Source organism: Pipistrellus kuhlii, unplaced genomic scaffold (genome assembly GCF_014108245.1).
Source record: "Pipistrellus kuhlii isolate mPipKuh1 unplaced genomic scaffold, mPipKuh1.p scaffold_m20_p_2, whole genome shotgun sequence".
Classification (NCBI taxonomy): Eukaryota; Metazoa; Chordata; class Mammalia; order Chiroptera; family Vespertilionidae; genus Pipistrellus; species Pipistrellus kuhlii.
This window is the reverse complement of record NW_023425515.1, coordinates 32,980,555-33,001,484: the sequence shown is the minus strand read 5'-3', so window position 1 is coordinate 33,001,484 and position 20,930 is coordinate 32,980,555. Positions and strand designations below refer to the sequence as shown.

At 40.0% G+C, this 20,930-nt stretch overlaps 1 protein-coding gene across 3 annotated transcripts in view; it reads right to left on the bottom strand.

Moving 5' to 3' along the window:
- PIK3CA (phosphatidylinositol-4,5-bisphosphate 3-kinase catalytic subunit alpha) overlaps positions 1-20,143 on the bottom strand; it is a 70,579-nt gene extending 50,436 nt beyond the window's left edge. For all 3 annotated transcript variants that reach the window (XM_036444023.2, XM_045583700.1, XM_036444024.2), the window contains exon 1: positions 20,006-20,143. The gene's annotated coding sequence lies outside the window, so the exon portion shown is untranslated. The remainder of the gene's footprint in view (positions 1-20,005) is intronic.
- Between the last annotated feature and the right edge of the window lie 787 nt (positions 20,144-20,930).

Here is a 20,930-nt window from a genome sequence, read left to right as displayed (position 1 = left end):
TAATAAGAATGACAAACTGAAATGGGTATTACTGTGTAAAAACAGCAACATAAATGATCAGCAAGTACAATATTAACATGTTCATTCGTTGATGCTCAATATGTTATCAATTGATCATCACCTAAGGCATACAGTTAAATAATAAATTACCTTATAATACTGCAGTAAGTTAAAGTGCTTCCTTAAAAATGTATCAACTAATAAAAACTTTTAAATTAGTTAATATGTCATTACCCCATTATTATTCCAACAAGTGCCCCACACATTATGATTCATAAGTGGTACCCCAGGAAGGGGCATGACTACAAAGGGTGAAGTAAAGAGATAAGGGAAAGTCCCAAGGTTGGAGAACTGTAGGAGCCATCAACAGACACTTTTGTGTGTGTCGCCCTATAATGGCTATTGCAGCGATGGACACATGATGGAGAATTTTGATGTGATGAAAACTCAGAGTGAGAACATCTATTATGATACATAAAGAGTACACCCAAAGCTTAGTTCTTAAGTTGAAAGATTAGGTTGAAACTGGAACATACGCTTTTAACTTCATCTAGTTAATACTAATAATCTCTACTTGATAATTATTTATGGTCTAATGTGATTATAATTTGATACTCTCATACCAATTGTGAGGGGCAAAAAGAAGAGACAGGAAAATTTATTTATAATATTTTCACTGTCATTATTAGAAATCAGAAATTTACCTTCTGTCAAAGGCCCTCAAAAACGACAAAGTTGTTGTTTTTTTAAGATGAAAGTATGGATTCTATTTTTATAGCATAATTGACAAAAATCATTATAATTTGCTTATTAGTTTAAAAAACCTACGTTCACATCTCTAGAAATTGACTAATTAAAACCTGTGCTTGGTTCCTTTGTTAAAATGGGTTTTACAATACTAATGTTCTCACCCATCAGTAGTCTACTCACAGCAGTATCACTAACACTAAGATACAAATAACAGTGCTGTATTTATGACTGCACTTTAGTTTCCACAAAAGCAAAATTCTGAGAAAAGCATGAGTCATTATCTCCAGGGTTAAAAAAATATTTCTTTGATCAGAATATGAAATGTTACTGAAACCAGTAATTTAGACTAGAAATTCCTTTTCTGAATAAAAGGAACAGAATGTTTCTTTTCTCTATGTGAACACTCCAAAATTAGCATAACTGTCCATCTGTCTGCTTTTACTACTCTGTATATCTGGTGTGTGGTGACAGAAAAAAAAAAAACCTTTAGTCTAGCCATTTTCAGTCCTGGTCCTTAGTTTTTCTGTCCTGTCAGCTTGTCATTTTCCCAGGATAAAATATATGCCCCACTGCCACACAACACACACACACACACACACACACACACACACACACTCACTCACTCTAACTTTTCCTCCTCTATTTGACTCAGCATCTATTACAAAGTCATTGAAATAAACATAGAAAACATTCTAAAAAGTGATATTTATATCCAAATTATTTAATGTTGAAAAGTTTTCAGGTCCATATTTTATATATTATCTTAAAATATTTTCCTTAATGCTCGGCCAGTGTGGCTCAATAGTTGAGTGTCAATGTATGAACCAGGAGGTCATGATTTGATTCCTAGTCAAGGCACATGCTTGGGTTGCCGGCTTGATCCCCAGTAGTGGGTGTGCAGGAGGAAGCCAATCAACGATTCTCTCTCATCATTATTGTTTCTATCCTTCTCTCCTTCTCCCATCCTCTCTAAAATCAACAAAAATAAAAGAACATTTTATTAAAAGGTCAAAGTTACAAAGAACCTATTGATGCTATAAATGATGTAATTAAAGACACCCCCCCCCCCGAAACTCCCCAATAAAAGTCAAAATAATCTTTCTATGATAATTATTCTGGCTTCCTTTATTCTTTTGTTTGTATCTCTTAATCTGTTAATTACTCAAATGTGGGCATTTTTCATGACATCATTGCTCTCTCAAACTCCAAAGTTAGAATCTTTAGAGTTATCATTCCTCGTGCATGATGTCATTTCCACCCATTAAATCGTCCTCAAATCCATCACTTTTTTTTTTTCTTGTTAGCTATCTTCTCTATCATATGTAAACCCTAAATAGTTCTTATGGGTAATACTGACCTGTCTCTAATTCTACAAGCATTCATTAAGCAATTGCTATCTATAAACACTGACAATTAAAGAGAAGGCATGTGTAATGAAAAAGAGAGGGGGAAATATCATTCATATATGTATAGTACATAAATAAATGTGAAAAGGACAGAGTTCCAAACTTTATTAACCAACCTATAAGGCAGTATGTAGTAATACAGGAGACATTGTGTGTGTGTGTGTGTGTGTGTGTGTGTGTGTGTGTGTAAGGGAGTCACACAATAAATGAAAAGGATTTCTGATAGGTACAGTGAGAAGGGCAGGATGATAAAGTGGGCAGTATGCAGTAAGACAAAAAAGACCTGGAAGCACATATTATTCACTTTCTCCCTTCCCCAATTCATTAACCAGTGTCATTAGAGGATTCCCACTCTGATTCATTACCCACAGTCACTACATACCTAATCACACTGCTACCCAATTAAAATGATAGGGAAACTTTAGTATCTACACATTACATATGGCTAAAACTCAGAGCCTCACCACAACTACTCTCTCCTCTTCCTCTCTCCCCACCCCCCAGCTCCCTCCAAGCTCTAACCTTATTGGATCAATCTTCTTTTTTGCATTTGTAAGTAGGGTCTATGATTTTCTTTTACATCTATTTCCATTTGTTGCTATTTCCACCATGCCTATCCTTTAAATTTAGCCCAAATGCCTTTCTTTCTCATTAAAACTTGGTTTATAATACTAGGTTAACTTCAGAATAATTTTGTTAAGTTCAAGAAAAATCAAAGCAAAACTTGGTGGCATTTTGATTGAGAACCTTTGATATATAGTAATTTAGGGAGAACTGACATTTTCACAAGATATATAGTCTTCCTATTCAAGTATGCATTTTCACTTATTTAAGTCTATTTCTCAATGTTCCTCAGCGGAAGAATATTCTGTGTTCATGGATTGGTAGAATCAATGTCATTAAAATGTCCATACTATCCAAGATAATCTACAGATTCAATGCAATCCCTATTAAAATACCAAGAGCATATTTCACAGACCTAGAACAAATACACCAAAAATTTATATGAAACCAAAAAAGACCCTGAAGTAATTTTGAGAAAGAAAAACAAAGCTGGAGGAATCACAATACTAGATATCAAGGTATACTACAAAGCCACCATAATCAAACCAGTTTAATACTGGCACAAGAATAGGCATATAGATCAATGGAACAGAACAGAGAACCTAGAAATTGACCCAAGCCATTAGCCTCAATTAATACTTAACAAATGAAGTCAAGACAGTCTCTTCAACAAATGGTGTTGGGAAAATTGGACAGATATATGCAAAAAAATGGAAACTTACACCATACACAAGAATAAACTCAAAATGGATAAAAGACTTAAACGTAAGTTAGGATACCATAAAAATCCTAGAAGAAACCATAGGTAGCAAAATTTCAGACATCTCTCATAGAAATATGTCTATGGATACATTTCCTAGGACAAAGTAAACTAAAGAGAAAATAAACAAATGGGATTAAGTCAAAATATAAAGCAAAAGAGACTATCAACAAAATGAAAAGGGAGCCGAATGTATGGGAGAACATATTTGGCAAAGGTACATCTGATAAAGGGTTAATATCCAAAATATATAAGGAACTCATACAACTTAACAAAAGGAAGACAATCCAATTAAAAATGGGCAAAGGGCCGAAGCCGGTTTGGCTCAGTGGTAGAGCGTCGGCCTGCGGACTGAAAGGTCCCAGGTTCGATTCCGGTCAAGGGCATGTACATTGGTTGCGGGCACATCCCCAGTAGGGGGTGTGCAAGAGGCAGCTGGTCGATGTTTCTTTCTCATTGATGTTTCCAGCTCTCTATCTCTCTCCCTTCCTCTCTGTAAAAAATAAATAAAATATATTTTTAAAAAAATGGGCAAAGGACCCAAATAGACACTGCTCCTTCCAGATGACCAAGAGACATGAAAAAGCGCTCAAAGTCACTGATCATCAGTGAGATGCAAATTAATATGACAATAAGGTATCACCTCACACCACTCAGAATAGCTACTATCAACAAATGACAAGAGTTGGCGAGGATGTGAAGAAAAGTGAACCCTAGTATATTGCTGGTGGGAATGCAGGTGGGGTGCAGCCATTATGGAAAACAGTATGGAGTTTCCTCAAAAAATTAAATATGGAGCTTCCATTTGACCCAGTGATCCCACTTCTAGAAATATTCAATATATCCTAAGAAACTCAAAACACCAGTCAGAAGAAAGAATATATACCCCTATGTTCATAGCAGCACAATTTACAATAGCTAAGATCTGGAAACAGCCTAAGTGCCCATCAGTAGATGAGTGAATAAAAAAGCTGTGGTACACTTATACTATGGAATAGTAGGCAGCAGTAAAAAAGAAGAATCTCTTACTCTTCGAGACAGCATGGCAGGAACTAGAGAGTATCATGCTAAGTGAAATAAGTCAGTCAGAAAAAGATAAGTATCACATGATCTCACACATATAGGGTATCTAATTAACAAAATAAACTGATGAATGGAGTGGAGCTAGAGACATGGAAGAATGGAACAGAATGAGGCATCTTAGAGGGAAGAAGAAGAAAGGAGAGTGGGTGGGAGGTAACCTACCAAAGACCTTGTATGCATATATGCCTAACCCAAGGTGGTGAGGCCTGGGGAACTGGGGTGGTGGAGGTGGGCAAAGCGGGGAGGGAAGGGGACATATGTAATACTTTCAACAATAAAGATTTTTAAAGAAAGGGATGATGGAACGATATAGTGAGAAGCTGATAAAACATGGTAGCAAAGTGAAACAGTAGCAGAAAATTTCAAAAGTGAAGTTAAAATGCTCAAGTTTACTTTGATAATCTTCAAGTCCAGTGGCTATTAGAGAGGCATTCTTCAATTCCTCAAATGCTCTTATTATTTACTAATGTATAGATTTCAACTTAATATTTGAGTGGGTTATTTTAGCTTTTTATAATTTTTTGAGACACTGACTGAGGAACTCTATTTGGAAATCTTTATAAGATATAAAAGTTTTTCAAGTGTGTAGTGTATTTCAAAGTATGCTACCTAATTTCCATTTTCTTGATTTCAGTTCTAGAAATATTGGCAGAAAAAGTAAAAAGCTGACAGCTGGGTATAAGGATGTTACAAGATGATTCTAATTATCTAAAATGTTTCTTTTAAAAGAACAGTTGCTACTAAATATTTCATTGCTAACATTTGGCTTAAGCCATAGCTACATGTATTCTATGGCATAGTGAATCTGAACTCTGCAGCTGGTGGTTGATTTCCATCAACACCTAAAGACTGAAGTCTAAACTTTGGAAATCAAGCTTTAAAAAATATGATGGAAACCCACTGAATACTTATACATATATACCCTTTTGTCTTAATTGTTACAGAATTGGATGTTACCTACATAAATATCAGTTGAGTTTAACTTTTAAAAAGTATTTTTGGCTACCCCATTAGGTCCCAAATTTCTGCAAGAGATACACATAAATATCACAAAGCAGAGTATAGGAGGTGGTTATGAAACTGAAAGACAGTTTAATACCCAGTAATTAGTTCCTGCTTTGGGTGAATAGGTATTATTTTATAAAATAGGACTGATGAAAAAGTTTATTAAAATATCGTTTCTCCCCATGATATGTGAGCGGGGGGGGGGGGGGGGGGGGGGGGAGGATGACGGGAGAGTGAAGCTTAAAAAGGAATATGTGTGTGTCTGTGTAATTTTACTGTGATATTGTACCTTTCCTGTAAAGCTCAAAATCAGAAAGGAAGCAAGCCAGATTTCTTGTGTATAAATCTCAAGTCTATACTTACAAGCTGAGAAATTATAGGCAAATACTTAATAATAAGAGATCTATTTTCTCACTGAAAAATGAGACTAATCACTCTTTCCTTGCATTCTTTATTGGATTGTTAAATCACATGACAAACATTTATTATGCAATTATTCTGTGCCAGGATTATGATAGAGGGACAAGATAAATCCTTGAACTCAAGAGGCTCACAGTCTATTGAGGAAGATACATATGTAAGTAAGCAAACACTTAGTATGTGTCTGTTGTAATAAATAGAACCTAGGAAAATACAGAGGAGGGAGAGACCCACTCCACCTAGGAGAATGAGTCCAGGAATACTGTAAACAGATTATCAGAAGCTGAAGACAGTGGGCCAGGTCCATAGTTATTGGGAGAAGCAGTCATAATAAAAGGGGCTCTGAGAGCCAGGAACAACATGTGCACAACAAGCACAGGAGTCTAGAAAGGCTCGGTAAGTCTGAGGCAGTTCAAAATGGCTGGGTTGTAAGGTGTTCAGTGAGGAAAAAATATAAAAAACACATCGCATACAGAAATATGGCCTGGTACCAAACTATGAGGAGAACTACAGCAAATTAATGAGCTTGCACTTTATTCCAAGGTCAGTGTTCCTCAAATCCTTGTCCTGGGATCACATGCATGAGGACCAAGAATGGGAAGGCTTGTTAAAATGCATATTCCCAGGCACATGGATCAACTGAATCATATTTTGTAGGGTCTGAGTAACTCACTTCCCCCTCCCTCAGCTCATTGCTTTTTATTAAACATGTTCTTATTGACTTCAGAGAGAGGGAGAGAAAGATAGAAACATCAATAATGAGAGAGAATCATTGATTGGCTGCCTCCTGCACGTACCCTGCTGGGAATCGACCCGGAATCCAACGGTGACCTCCTGATACACCAGTCAACCCTCAACCACTGAGCCACATTGGCCAGGCTGGGTAACTCACATTTTGACATGATTCCCCCACATGATTCTTTTTTTTTTTTTATAATATATTTTATTGATTTTTTTACAGAGAGGAAGGGAGAGGGAGAGGGAGTTAGAAACGTCGATGAGAGAGAAACATCGACCAGCTGCCTCCTGCACACCCCCTACTGGGGATGTGCCCCCAACCAAGGTACATGCCCCTGACCGGAATCGAACCTGGGACCTTTCAGTCTGCAGGCCGATGCTCTATCCACTGAGCCAAACCGGTTTTGGCAGCCCCATGTGATTCTTATATACCCACGGCTTGCGAAGCAGCAACCTAGGCGATAAGGAATTACTGAGCTTTAATTTTTAATTTTTTGGGTGATACTTTGGCAGCTGTGTAAAAGCAGTGTCAATCTCTCTCTTCTACAGAACCTATTTATTATAGCACATTCACAAAATCCTTCTAGTTACTTACATGTCTGCTAATTTTGGCAGCAGTTTGGAAAATAAAAAAGAAAAGTGGATTGATTGGGATCTGCAGTGATATGGAAAGGAGGAAACTAAGGCAGTGACTATGGAAGGATGGAGGTGGCATCAGGAGACATTTCTAATTAGAAAAACCCAAAACTTGATGATCAGTTGGAGTTGATAGGTCAGAGTCAAGGTCAACAGAAATTTCTAACTTAGGCAAGTAATGCTATTAACAGAAAAGGATCATATAAACTGGAACTGTGAAAACATTTTGAATTCTGGAAATCTAAGTGTAAGATAATAGTAATAAGGTTTCTTTCTAGAGTGCTTCCCACACTTCTTTTCTTAATTTAGATGTAGATTGTATTCAGATTTCTTTCAGTATAAAAGTAATTCATGCTTACAGAAATTCATTCACTTAAATACTGACTGAAGTGTCTATTAATATTTAGGACTGTGCTCTGTACTGACTCAAAATACAGGGGTGCACAGAAGAATGAGGAAAACAAATTAGTGAAAAACATGCCTGAAGCAACCATTATTACCATTTTTTAATGTATTCTTTTTTTTTCTGTTTTTTTTTAAGGTGTGAGTTTTATTTTATAGACATATAATATTGATTTCAGAGGCAGGGAGAGGGAGAGATAAATACATCAACAATGAGAGAGAATCATTGATCAGCTGCTTCCAAATGCTTCCCACTTGAGCACGTGCCCTTGACTGGAATTGAACCCCAGACCCATCAGTCCTCAGGCTGACACTCTTGCCACTTAGGCAAGGCAGCCAAAACCGCTTCATAATTCTTACTATCGAAAGAATCTGGATCTGATAGGCAATCAATTATTGGTTCACTTAGGTACAAGGTTCCATATCTAATAGCACCCAACATTATCGTCCTCAGTCAAAGCCTTTCTCTCATTTTCTTCACTTCTTTCTGAACACTTGCCACTGTCCTCGCTGCAGGTCCCCTCGTGTAAATCACGCATTTTTTAATGTATTCTTTTACAGAATTTTTTTCTATACGTATTGGCTTATAAGTTGTGCTCAAATAGTATAATAACGTTCTATTTTGCTTTTTTCACTTTAAAAATATATCCTCTAATTACTGTAAACTCTTCAGAAACAATAGCCTTCTATGACTACCTATTGCTATCGGGAGATACCAGTAGCTTACTTGTTGAATATTTAAACTGTTAAAATTTCCACTATCCTATATAATAAAAGGCTAATATGCAAATTGTCCCCTCAGGAGTTCAACCGACCATGAGTTCAACCACTCGCTATGACATGTGCTGACCACCAGGAGGCGGTGCAGAACAAAAGTAGGCCCCAGCCAGCAGCCTGGGGAAGGAAGGCCCTGATCAGCCCTGATCACCGGCCAGGCCTAGGGACCCTACCAGTGCATGATTTTCATGCACTGGGTCTCTAGTTATATATAATGCTGCAAATGGACATATGGGATTAAAATATGTTAATTTTAAAGGCACAAAAATCGCTGACTTGCTTTCTAAAAGGATTAAATCAATTTAGACTGCCAAGAGAAATACCTGAGCACCTCCACCAGCTGCACCACCATAAGAAAAAACATATTGCTAACTGGAAAAGTAAAACTTTGTCATTGCATTTAAAAGTTTCACTTCTGTGATTATCTATCTGTAAAGTTGGGGAGATTCCATTGGGATGAGGGAGGAGTCCAAGTTGGACAACAGGCTCCCCAGCTCAGGGTTCTAGCTCTGCTGTAAAAACCAACAGAGACTGTGGCTAAGACAGAGTCTGTTGGAGTCCCAGGCAGCTCCTCTTAAAAGATTTGTGTACGGACTTACTTGAACTCACTCCCCGTGAGCTCCAGCTGGGACAGCAGAATGAAAGGCACCAGGGAGACATTTGATGAGAAAATGAACTGTCTGGAAGGAGGGCAAGAGCTGTGTGTGTATGGTGGTGGTGGTGAAGGGAAGGAAGGCGGGGAGGTGGGAGGGAAGGAGGGCGCATGCATACAGCTTTCTGCCATACAAAAGTGCTGTCAGAGGCCCCTTTCTGAGACCCCTTCCCCCACCTTCCTACAGAGCTGGCAGGTGGGAGCCATAACTGAGTCTTCATTTACATGGCTCACACTGTTTGCCCATCCTGGTGATTCCCTGAAACCCCACCCAACTTGCTGAGCCACCCAAGCTGATTCCAGTGGTTTTTCAATATGAATAGCCTGTCTCCACTCATGTTTCAGACTTTCCTAAAATCTCTCAAATAAACAGCATCTGGCCTCAGTGTGCCTTGTTCCTCTCACTAAGTGGCCCAAGGCCTGGCACTAGCAGCAGCCAGCCTTGGTTCCTAACTTGGCCTCCACCTGGCACTTCCAAGCACAGCACAAGCAGCAACCATTTGTAGCCCATGCCAAGTGGCCCTGAGCAGACACAGGCAGTGGCTGATCTTGGTCTATACTTCCCAGGAGGCCCCAGAGCTAGTGCACCCAGTGGACAGCTTCAGACCAGGTCCAAGCACCACCCAAATGCCTCCACAAGTGATGCACACCAGAGCCCTGCTTAAGTCCTACTCTGTGGCATGGGCCCTTGCACAGCTGATCTTTCTCCATAGTGGTCAGTGGTTGCAGCTGCTCGCCCTGGGAGTAAATCCCTTCCATTGACGTGCCAACAGCAATCAAGGTTCAACTACAACAGAAGGGTGTAACAGCTCACATGTTGGGTAAGGAGGAGGCACACTTGGAGTACCCAGTTTGGAACCTATAGAACATCACTACATTAGGCCAGTGTAGCAAGCCTGAAAGGCATAGTAGCCTACCCAACACACAGAAACAAACACAGGGAGGCTGCCAAAATGAGGAGACAAAGAAACATGTCTCAAATGAAAGACAGAACAAAACTCTAGAGGTGGGGGTGGGGGGGGGGGGGGGGAAGAAAAAAAAAATGAAGACAAGCAACGTACTAGATGCAGAGTTCAAATCAATGGCAATAAGGATGCTCAAGGAACTTCCACAGCATAGAAAAGGACATGAAAATCATAAAAAAGAGCCAATCAGAGATGAAGGATACAGTAACTTAAATGAAAAATAATTTATAGGGAACCAACAGTAGAGTAGATGAAATCAAGAACTATCAGCAATTTGAAACACTAGTATAAGGAGCAAAATACACCCAATCAGAACGGCAAAAAGAGAAAATAATCCAAAAAATGAGGATAGTGTAAGGAGCCTCTGGGACAACTTCAAGCATACCAACATTCATATCATGGGGTGGGAGAAGAAGAGAGTGAGCAAGAAATTGAAAACCTATTTGCAAAAATGACAGAAAACTTTCCTGACCTGGTGAAGGAAATAGACATACAAGTCTAGGAAACACAGAGAATCCCAAACAAGATGAACCCAAAGAGGCCCTCACCAAGATGCATTATAATTAAAACACAAAAAGGTTAAAGACAAAGGAACAATCTTAAAAGCAACAAGAGAAAAGCAGTTAGTTACATACAAGGGAACTCCCAGCTGATTTCTCAACAGAAACTTTGCAGATCAGAAAGGAGTGGCAAGAAATATCCAAAGTGATGAAAAGCAAGTACCTACAACCAACATTACTCTTCTCAGCAAAGCTATCACTTAGAAACAATAATAAAACACATAAAGAGCCTCCCAGAAAAAAAAGCTAAAGGAGTTCACCACCACCAAACCAAATTACAAGAAATGTTAAAAGGTCTTTTTTTTAAATGAAGAAGAGAAAATAGATTAAAGTATAAACATTAAAACAGAAATAAATACATATCTATCAATAATTGAATCTAAAAAACAAAATAAGCAGAATAAAAACAGACTCATAGATAAAGAGAACATTTTGATGGTTGTCAGATGGGAGGATTGTTGGGAGATGGGTAAAAAAGGTGAAGGGATGGGAAGTACAAATTGGTTATTACAGAAAATCATGGGGATGTAAAGTACAGCATAGGGAATAGAGTCAATAATACCCTAATAACTATATATGGTGTTAGATGGGTATGAGACTTATTGAAGTTATCACTTAGTAAGTTAAATAATGTCTGATCACTAGGATGTGCACCTGAAACTAACATAATAATGTATGTCAATTGTAATTGAAAAATAAAAAATGATTTAAATAAAAAATCATTTTTACTACTAATATTTATAACTATAAAAATGACAGTTTGAAACATAAATTTTTCTTCCTCTGCTGTCATGTATGGTTTGATTTCAGACTGAGCTTTCTAGCAGTACCGTATTTTCCGGCGTATAAGACGACCCCCTAATTTTACAGTTAAAACATAGGCTTAGGCCTAAATTTGCTGTATAAGACTACCACCCACTTCAAAGAAAAGACTTACTTTGCCGTCAAGATCTGCAGGTAATTTTTGTGCAATTTTGGTCTTTTGCCCCCGATTTTTGGTTGACTTTTTTTCATTTCAAAAGTCGTCTTATACGCCGGAAAATACGGTACCTAATTTCAATAGTTTTCCCTACTATATTTCCCATTAATGCTACTTCACATTTGATAATGCACTCCATAGTCTACATTCACAGAATACTTACTTATTTAGCAAAAAGTACTCCAACATTTTTGCACTTGCAAGACATTAACTTCTTAAGGAAAAACAAACATAATTCACTTGCTTTTAGGTAAAGACAGTAAATTGCTTCAAGATGGAAAACTATTTCAGCTCTACCCCTGCAGTAAGTCCATCAGAAAATTACTTGGAAAAGTACAATCTCTGAAAGAAAAATAAGCTACAGAAATATGCTTTGTTTGTTGAAAGTACGTATATACTCCAACAGTCTGCTGGTTAAAAATTATTCAAAAGTTGAAGGTGAGTAATTTGAACATTTATAGAAACAACAAATCAATAGCAAACACCATTAGTTTCCGATCAAGGACAATGATTTTTGTCAACCATGAACGTATTTGCACAACAGAGGATTCATCTAGAAAAAAAAAAAGGCTTACTCTGCCTCTGGAATTAACATTACACTTTTTCTAATAACCATCTAGTGGGATGAGTTACCTAAGGAAACTATGGAACGTATTTTCCTAGAAGTCTTTAATGAGGACAGTGGCCAGTGGCTATTAAGAGTGTTGTGACAGGTTTGCTGGCCTTTACAACCCTGGCAACTGGTGTGCAATGGATGATCTACACTCCAGGCCTGTCAGTTATTAAATTGCTCTCAGTGCTAGTAAGTAAATGGTCATGCATGCAGTAAGTCTGAGTCTCCAGTCACTGATGGTTTCACAAAATAAAATAAAATAAAATTTCCAGTCCATTTTTTTCTGATGGCAGCATGACTTGACCATACAATTTCACTTAAGGACCTTTAAACACGTGCAAATTTAGTCCAGCTGGTGTGGCTCAGCAGGGGCACATGGAACCATGAACCAGGAGGTCACGGTTCACTTCCCAGTCAGGGCACATGCCTGGGTTGTGTGCCTGGGTTGTGGGCTGGATCTTCCGTGGAGGATGTGCAGGAGAAAGCCAATTGATGATTCTCTCTCATCACTAATATTTCTTTCTTTCTCTCCCTCTCCCTTCTTCTTCTCTCTCTAAAACCAATAAAAACATTTTAAAATGCATACAAATTTATAAAAAAGCAGGGAAAACTATTTTATCTTCTGAAAAATACCACAAACTGAGATAAACTATCCTCCTAGAAGTGGCTTCCTTTCATCTTCTATGAAATCAGAATTAGACTTTATGCTTTTATTTTATTTTTTATTGATGAGAGGGAGAGAGAAGAAAAAAAGAGAAAGAGATTTGTTGTCCCATTTATTTATTCATTCATTGGTTGCTTCTTGTATGTGCCCTGACTGGGGATTGAACCTACAACCTTGGTGTATCGGACAATGCTCTAACCAACTGAGCTACCCAACCAGGGCTAGAAATAGTTTATACTACTAGTAATTTCATAGAGTTTGGGAGTTGTAAAGAACCTTCAAAATTTTGAAGGTGAAGAAACAAGTACTGAAAGGTTAAGATCTAAGACCAAACAGCTAGTTAATAGTTCAATACAGAACCCAGATTTTCAGATTTCTGATCTAGTATTCTTTTCACCCTAGCATAAGCCTCCTCTTAACCTATCAATCTTTGTAAAAAATATCTCCAAATATCAATAAAAATATATAACTAGTTAACAACTTTCAGAAAAGTATTTCTATCAATATATGCTTCAAATCTGTACTTAATAAATGATTAACTAAGACTGGCACATAGCAATTTACCTGCTTTTCAAATAGTTTAAAGAATATAGCTTGCCCTAACCGGTTTGGCTTGGTGGATAGAGCGTTGGCCTGTGGACTGAAGAATCCCAGGTTCGATTCTGGTCTAGGGCATGTACCTTGGTTGTGGGCACATACCCAGTAGGAGGTGCAGGAGGCAGCTGATCTCTCATCGCTATTTCTAACTCACTATCCCCCTCTGTAAAAAATCAATATTTACTAGCAATATATATATATATATATATATATATATATATATATATATATGGTAAATAATAGAAAAGTATTATGATTTTCAATTATGATTGTACTCTAAAAACATCAATGCTTACTGATTACCTACATTTGGGCATCATGCTAGGTGCTGAGGAAATAAGAATGAATACAGTATGCTGGTGTGGCTCAGATGGTTGAGTGTTGTCCCAAGGTTGCTAGTTTGATTCGTAGACAGGGCACATGCCTGGTTTGGGGGCTTGATCCTCAGCAGGGACATGCAGAAGGCAGCAGATTTATGTTTCTCTCCCTCCCTCCCTCTCCCTTCTATTCCCTCTAAAATCAATAAAAACACATTTAAAAATATTGAATACAAACATGGCCCCCTCCTGTTAAAAAATTTATGCTTAAAATTATCTTCATAATATTGCTTTAGATTTTTATAGTACTTTATAGTATAAGATATATCTCCCCACTGAGTCTCATTAACTCCTGGTGAGTTAGGCAAAGGAGAAGTGATCAGAGCAGAATGATTCTGTCCTAATGCAGCATTTTTCACATTGCAACACTAACTTCTTTGGTTTCCACTACACAAATATTTAAACTCATAAGTGTACCAGGTAAGCCTGGTTTGTAAGAATTCTTACTCTTTTTTATATCTCATGTTTATTTCAAATGGCAATGCTGGCCCTGATACAAAGATTCCTTGGTTAAAAATTGCAATTATATGCTAAAAAGTTACTAAAACTTAACCTTTTATAAGAGAGTGTAATTTAGGTAATTTACCGAACTAGCTAATAAAATGATACAGAAGAAACGAATACTTAATTTTCAGGTCAAATACAAAAAAAAATGTTATTCTTGTATTAGATATAAATTTAAAATAATGATGATCATATATACATTATTTCTTAAATAATTTTATGCACTTATTAGTTATATGAGTTATTTGAAAGGCAACATATTACAATTCCTATTGTATCAATGCCGAAAAAGAGGCAAAGATGTGATACAATCTTCCTCCTCTCTCCTCCTCCCCCCAAAAGTACAAAGTAGCAATTTGGTATTGGAATTTAGTTTCCCAGCCATCCAGATCAGAGCTCTATACAGTTTCATTTTAAAAAATATTAAACTTGAAGGAAAAGTACTAAGCTACTACTTTTATTACAAACTTACAAACTCTTTATTGAAGCATTTTAACTTTAATTTTTTAATGGATTGATTTTAGAGAGAAACACTGATTTGTAGTTCCACTTATTTACGCATTAATTGGTTGTTTCTGCGCTGGCCAGGATTGAACCTGCAACCTTTAGCGTATGGGGATGATTCTCTAACCAACTGAGCTACCTGGCAATGGAAGCATTTCAACCTTAAACTCCCCAAGCTGTATAGTTAGGGAGAGGAGAAAGAACACCTAAAACTTTCTCAATCAGGATCAGTTGATTCATATAATAAAGGATTAAATGTGAATAAGATACATATCAGTATATCTCAGTTTGAGTCATCTTTAGAATGATGGAACTCTCAAGCCTGCAAGTTGAATCCTTAGACTTCAGTTTTGCCTCTCATTTCTTATTTATACCCTAATACTTCAGTTTCTCTTACCCACAGTTTTAATTTTATTATAGTATTTTTCCCCAAAAGGATTGTTAAAAAGATGTCCTATAAACATAAACATGTTTATGTTAAGAACTGAGGCAAGTCAATTTAATTTATACAAAAATTATCAATTTATTAAGAAACTTCAGCAGAGGTATTATTACACTGTGTGCAAAGTTACTTCTAGGCATAACGATTTTCCAAGCAGGTTGACTAACACCTTGATGTTTGACAATGGAATGGGATTCTAGTAAAATGAAACTAAAAGCCACAGAGGTTTTTGGTCTCTCCTTAGTCACACCTGTAACACTAGCAGCCAGCAAAGTGGAAAATAGGATTTATTACACAAACCGAGTATGTTATCTCTGCCAAGTTCATTCGTTAACTCTTAATACCTCTGAAGGGGAACAGAAATGAACCTTTATTAAACACCTGATCCAGGGTAAAAACTCTCTTGGATCTATATGTCTCATTTAATTAAAAAACAAACAAACAAAAACAGCTCTATCGAGTAGCAATTACTCCCATAAGCAGATAGGACATCTGTCCAAAGTAATTGTGCCACTAACTGTAAGAACCAGATTTTCAATCAAGGAGCTTCAGATTCCAAAGCCAATATTTTTAGTATTCATGCGATTTTAAGGCTAAAACACTAGTACCACATAAAGCATCAGTACAATTCCTTTGTGTTACAGATGAGGTCCAAAGAGAATGAAACTTACCTAAGTGCACAACACTAATGGTGAAACTGGGATTTGAATTCAAGTCTCCTGATTTCCAGTGCAGTTAGTGGATAATAATGCTCTTGATTTCTGTTCGCGGGTGTGTGTTTGTCATTCCCTCCCGTCCCACCACTCCAAAAAAAAAAAAAAAAAAAATATATATATATATATATATATATATATATATATATATATATATACATATGTATATATTTTTTATTGATTTCGGAAAGGGCAGGAGAGGGAGAGAGAGATAAAAACATCAATGATGAGAGAAAATCACTGATCGGCTGCCTCCTGCCCGGGACCGCTTACGGGGGATTGAGCCCTAAACCTGGCTTGTGCCCTTGACCAGAATTGAACTGGGGACCCTTCAGTCCGCAGGCTGATGCTCTATCATCCACTGTCAAACCAACTAGGGTAAGTGTCATTCTTGATATAATTTGCATGTAATATAACATCGAGTCTCCAAGTGAAATTCATGTGACAAGTTCAGGGATGTACATTTTTAGTGACCAAAATTATTAAATGTTTTTGGCAAGAATAAAAACTTAGTATTTATAAATTATTACATATTGTAAAGTCATCTGTCAATATGCTTATTTATTCAGTTAGTAAAGTGCCTATTTTATACTGGCTCCTGTGCATGGCAGTAAGAATGCAACTGTATGTGAGATAAAAGGGGTACCTAACCTCATGGAATTTACATCCCGGTGGAGGGTACAGACAAATAGGCAATTAGAATGTGGTGAGTCAATGCTATGATGGTGAGAGTACAAGACACTATGGGAACAGGAAGCAGGGACACCTAACCCAGACTAGACTTGTCAAAGGAGGTAATAATGAAAGATGAGTAGGAGTCAGCTAGTTAAGGATGGGGTGTGGAGTGCACATATACTTTAGGAGGAGCTATAGAAGGGAGGAGACATGTACCTAGAGAGAGAAGGACCAAATCACACAGGTCCTTGAGAGCAAGGACTTTACAATCTTATCTATTGGATTATCTGAGGAGCTTTAAAAGCAAACAAACAAAACAGATGTCTGAGCTCCATCTTAAACCAATTAAATCAGCATTTCTGGGAATAAGACTCTGACACTGGTATTTTTCACTAGGTAACCAGATGATTCTAATAACCAGCTAGGATTAAAAACCACAGGGAATTAGAAATATATTGCAAATAAAAGATTATCTTAACTAACTAAACTTCTGTAGGTCCATTGTTTCTTTATCTATTAAAAAGCAGGTTAGAAATGGTATGATATAGTAAAAGGAATCAGAAAACATTGTGGTTTTTTTTTTATCAACAAGTCTATCATTTGACACCTGTCTGGCCTTAGATTAAAATATCATTTCCCAGAGATAGTAATACTGCCTTACTTATGGGACTGTTGTATAGTTCAGGATAAATAATACTTAAGAAAACAGCTTGATAACTGCGCTAATAAAATATAAACCATGATATTACGAGATTTAGGCTAGTAAAGTTGCACAATTTTTAAGATCATAAATATTTTCACCAGAGATGAAATCATTTATGATGCTTCAATTAAAGAAGCTACCCTACATCTGCATTCAATATGCAAATAATAAAGAACCAATTCTTTAAGGCTACTCTAGTTGCTAAAAGGATCAAATGGGGATTAAGTTAGCTCTTCAAATAAACAGATCAACAAAGGAAATGTCTTTTAAATGGTACTAGTGAATGTTTAAAAAATCTTTATTCAATAAAGGGAACTAACAAGGAAAGTCACACACAAAGTAAACTGTTTTAGGAAAAAATGTTATTATGATCTACATTATTATATAAGTATTTTATTTATAAGTTTAGTTTTTTGTGTGTTTTTTTAAAGGGGGATATTTGGGATGGAGAGGATCTTATCCTGGCAGGAAGGAAGCGCTGCCTCCAGAAGTGCAACACACAGAACCAGGCAAAGCCTCTGCTCTCTTACAGTCTCCTTTTTACATCTACCTCGCCCCACGAGAATACACACTTCCACGTAACTTTTCAGTTTAAGTACAGTATTTATATTTAGCGACATCTCTTTAATGCTATATCCAATTTACTTACCATTTTAAAACACTGATATAAAAACACTGATCTGCATGTATGTGTGGCTCATTTTTAATTCTTCAACTAAAACTGATAGCAATGCCTTTCAAACTGTACACTCAGCCAATGATATACTTCTGAAAAAAACGTACTGATGAAATTTTATTTAATTTTATCTCAAAACACAAACTGAGAAAACTAAAACGCAAGCAAGCAAACAAACCACAAAAAAAACAACAAAAAAAACCCAACACATATACACACACATCACTGGATCATCTTCAGATAAATATGACACTGCAGAACAGTTCATCTGATATTTAAAATTTTCCAGAACATGTGGTGTTTAGATAGAGAGCTAGGCTGTCAACCAGAATTCAACAGTTCGGTTAAAAAAAAAAAATCTTAACACTTGAACACAACAGACATAGTCACAAATTCTTATGCTGTAGCTGCTTGTGTCCTAATTCATCCAAATGAAGTTGGCAACACGGTATCCTAAGTATTTCCAAGTCTTTTCTTAACAGGCAACCCAGCACACACATTTTTGTGCGGTGCAATAACGTAAGCAGATAACCAGAGAATCTACTTTCTACGCTGGGAAACATGCGACCGACACCACCCGCAGTGGCTCCAACGCAGCCCGTAGAAAACACCCGACTTGAGTTACCGGGAGTTTACCTACCCAAGTTTTTTCTAAGGGCTTCTCCCAGGCTTCTCAAACTACGGCTCCAAACCTTACACCAGCCCGGGTTCCGCACGTGCACAAAGGCACAGCGCTCAAATGAGGAAGCTGCACCCCACCCCACCCACCCTCGACTCCTCCACAAAAACCACCGAAATCACAGCTCTGTGTCATGAAAGAAGGTGCGGGCTGTTTTCTCTAAAAGCTTCCCCTTATTGCGCTCCCTCTCCCTGCAGGGAGCTGTGTCAATAAGCTCTCCAGTTATTGACATCTAAGAAAGTAGCTTTCGATTCCCGAGTCTAGGAACCAGCCACCGTCACCACTGCTCCTCCGGCATCCTAAAATAAACCCGGGGGGGCCGCGGTCAGCGGGCGCTACCCCGTCTTCCCGATTGAACCACTTAGGGGAGTTACGAAACCAGCATCACAGAAGAGACTTGGGAAACACACCAACCACGAGACAATGTCTCACTCTCAGGTCTATGAATGAAAAGATCCACACGTTGGATGGTCACGGTCAAAAGGGAAAAAACAACAACAACAACAACAACAACACACACACACACAAAACAACCTCGAGAGGAAGGGTGAGAGAGGAGCTGCGGGGTGGGGGTGCGGTTTTCCTGGGCGCCCCAGCCGGGCGATTTAAACCCGCACGAGGCAATCGCAGGGTCGCGGGGTCGGCGGGGCCGTGGTCCGGAGGTTTGACAGCCCCTGCGGACCAGCCCGCGGTTCCGCGACGGGGGGTCCCTCCCGCCCAGGTGCTCGCAGCAGCCCCCCGCCACCCGCGGGCCGGGTGGGCGTGCAAGGGGGCGAGGGGAGGGGGGGGGACCGCGCTCCCGTGGCCGGGGCGGCGGCCCTGGGCGCACTTCCTCAGCTCCTAAGCCGCCCCATCACCAAAAATGGGAGAGGAAGGAAACAAGGAGCGAGGCAGCGGCTGCGGGGGAAAAGAGAGGGAGCCCTGGTGTGTGCATCGGGGTGAGGCCGGTGGCAGGCCAGGCAGAGAGGGGAGCGGCGATCGCCGGCGAACTCGCTGCGGCGGCCGACACACAGGGGTGGGCAGCCCCCGCCCAGCACGGCAGGCGGGCGGGCGGGCGCGCCCGGGAGTCCCCGGCTCCCACCCGGTCCCCATCCCCATCCCCACCGCGCCGGTCCCCGCGCCCGCGCCCGCGCCCGGCGGGTCCGCGCTCTGAGTACTCACGCTCCGAGCTGCTCCAGCCTCCGCGGCTCCAGCCGCATCGGGTCCCAGCCCCGCGGGCGGCGGCGGCGGCGGCGGCAGCGCCGAGGGAGAGGAGAGCCGGCGGCGCGGCCCCCGCCTCCGGGCCCCTCTCCCCCGCCGCTCCGGAGCTGCCCGGCCGGGCCCGAGCCCTGCCTCGCCGGCGGCCCCAGCCCCAGCGGCGGCGGCGGCGGCGGCGGCGGCGGCAGCCCGAGACCTCAGCGGCCGCGGCGGCGGCGGCGGCACCGGAACTGCCGCTTTCTCCTTCTCGATCCCTCTCCGGGCGAGCCCCCGCCGCACGCCCCCGCCCCCGTCTCCTTTCTCTGTCACCCCTGTTGGCTTTTTTCTCCCCCTTTTGTTTCCAGAATAAACTTTATTGGTCTCCTTTTCCGCTCACATCGTGTAAACAAACAACGAGCTCATCCCCACCCCCTGGCCTCCCCCCCCCCCCTCCTCGGGCCGAGGAGGGTTGGAGCCGAGGAGGGGCGGGGCCTCCGTGCCCCGGAAGCAGATGCGCCGGAGGGAGGAAGTGAAAGTGCTGAGGCCCGGACGGGGGAAGTGGGCACTCCGGGTGACAGCGCGCGGGTACGCCTGCGCCGCGCTGTTTCCGCCCGGAGTCGGGGCGGGGTTGGGGGGCTGTGTTGCTGGCGCGCGCGTTTTCGGAGCTACGCCTTTTGCAGGGGGATGAGGTGGCGTGTCCTCCTCGGACGGACAGCATGCGTGTCGCCGATCGCCTTCCTCGAGCGTCAGGCGAGCTAGGGTAGAGGGAAAGAAAGGCGGGTACCGGGAGCCAGTGAGTTCATTCACTGTAAACCCGTGGAGGAAATGAGGTTTCCTCTCCTCCGGGGGCGAGAGAAGGGGGCTCACTTCAAACAGAAATGAGGGGATTCCCCTGACTGGTCCCCATGTT